Genomic DNA, 2,242 nt, shown 5'->3' on the forward strand with positions numbered 1-2,242 from the left:
ACCCTCCTCTCCACACACACGCTAATGAGTGTGTGACAGCCCGGTTGACAGTCTAGCTAGTTAGTGGCGCCAGCGCTGGCTCCATCAGTGTGTCCCAAGACAGCGTGACGTATGAGACATGACACAGGCTTCCACACATAGGCCTCCATATTACACCCTAAAGGACATGACAGACAGACAGGCGTTAGATTGGGCTGAGGGCTACAGCACAGGCCCTATGACATTAATACACTAACACACCCGTGCTATTATAACATATAAGAGCAGACCAGGGTTTCCATGGGGCAACACCAGTGTTTCAGAGTAGGAGTGCTGATCTGGAATCAGCTCCCCCGTCCATTTCATCTTATTCATTATGAYCGAGAAGGTAAAACTGATCCTAGATCAGCAGTCATGCTCTGAGATGCTTTAGGATTATGGCACCAGTGGTGCTAAGGTGTAAGAAGATCAACACGTGCTAGAACATATGGACATTTATGTGTGTGTCACTGTTAAGGATGATTAACGGTCTAACGACCAGGCTGAGCAGCCAGTGAGTGTGTGTGTGTGTGCGTGCGTGCGTGCGTGTGTATGGTCCCCTTGTCTCATGTAGAATGTGCTGGAGGTTGAGAGTCGGAAGACTTACAGGGAGGGGTCGTGCACCAGATCTTTGAGGTTGATTCCACTGCGGTCCTCTGCCAGGTTCCTAAAACAGCTGTCACTCACTGGATGAAGAGAACAGGAGAGAGAGAGAGAACTCATCAGTTAAGTGGGCCAATATGTAGACATTACAAAAGCATCCCCCCCAGTCCATAGACACACACGCTAACACATCTGCAACTGCTGTGCCCCGTGACTGTTGAGCAGGTGTGAGCCACATGAGTCATCATTGTGGTCAGAGATAGARTGACAGAGAGAGCGAGAGAGAGAGACAGACAGACATCACTAAGAAAGAGACAAGGTGTTTCATGGTCTAAGTGATTACTAAGGACAGGCGAGCTTATATAAGATACAAAAATATCCCTTTATAAATAGGCAGATGTATAATGCGACAATGCATCATCAGTGCACCCAACTAACTCCATAGCACAACTAACGAGACGTGGACGCCAGGAAAGAGGAAAGGGTTACAAAATGTTTACCACTGACAAAAAAGAGAGAGGGAGAGGAAAAGTGAAGGGGGGGTGGCTGGGAGAAGGGAGAGGATCGGAGGGACGGAGAGGCAGGAGGGGGGGAGAGAGTGAGGGGGCGGGGGAGAGAGAGGGAGACAAAGAAGAAAGGTGGATGAACAGACGAGGGAGGAGGGTGAGCGAAATGCGAAGAGGGGGGGTGAGAGAGCGGGAGGAGGGTGAAGGAAGAGATGACGCCGAGAGAGAGGGATGAGATAGAAGAGGGGGAGGTGACGGATAAAGGGATTGCTGTGGGGAGCAGAGGGTAAGAGAACACGCTAGAGGTGGTAGGCCCAGTGCTCTGGAAATACATTTGGGAGACTGCGCTGACAATTTGCACGGAGAGAGAGAGCGAGGAGAAGAGAGAGAGAGAGAGAGAGGAGAGAGAGAGAGAGAGAGAGAGAGAGAGAGCGAGAGAGAGGAGAGAGAGAGAGAGAGGAGAGAGAGAGAGAGAGAGACGAGAGAGGAGAGAGAACGGGCACGTGAACACCATTGTCTGATCCCTTTGCCTGTCGTCCGCTGTTACCCCGTCTGAATTAGAGGGACATATGGTCTGCCATTCTGTACCTCCGTGGTGGGTCGTGCTTGTCTCGTGTTCCGTGGTCTGTGCTCCACGTCGATGGTGTGTGACGTGGTGTTGTGTGGTTCATGACTGACTGGTCTAAGCGTGTAGTGTCTGGGGAGATATGCGGCAGGCACTCTAGCCTAGTTAGATATGACACTGCCGCGTCATCGTGGTGTGTGTGATGCTGGTGTGTGCTTGTGCAGTTGAGCGACCTAGGTCACGTTTTCCACCTGCATAACCACCCCAGCACCTGGAAGGGGCTTCCTTTTATAGACCCCACACCCTGCCAAGTATTAGCCCCCGCCTTACACACACACCACACTCCACCGCCCAACAAAACCGCCACCGCTCATTCACCCCATTTCACCCACTCAGTCTTAATCACCACACGTCCAACCATCCAGCACCGGGTCTTGGGATCTAAAATAGGCACTTCGGTCCACTCCTCTTCCTGACAGAGAGTGGGCAGCAAGCCATGTTCTGAGACGCAATGCAACTGCGCTGCTGTAAAGGCATGCGTGTGCGCGCA

At 51.8% G+C, this 2,242-nt stretch overlaps 1 pseudogene; it reads right to left on the reverse strand.

Annotated features, from left to right (window-relative positions):
* LOC111954124 (gephyrin-like) overlaps positions 1-2,242 on the reverse strand; it is a 151,094-nt pseudogene that overhangs the window by 105,193 nt on the left and 43,659 nt on the right.

The sequence above is a fragment of the Salvelinus sp. IW2-2015 genome, linkage group LG28 (genome assembly GCF_002910315.2).
Source record: "Salvelinus sp. IW2-2015 linkage group LG28, ASM291031v2, whole genome shotgun sequence".
Taxonomy (NCBI): domain Eukaryota; kingdom Metazoa; phylum Chordata; class Actinopteri; order Salmoniformes; family Salmonidae; genus Salvelinus; species Salvelinus sp. IW2-2015.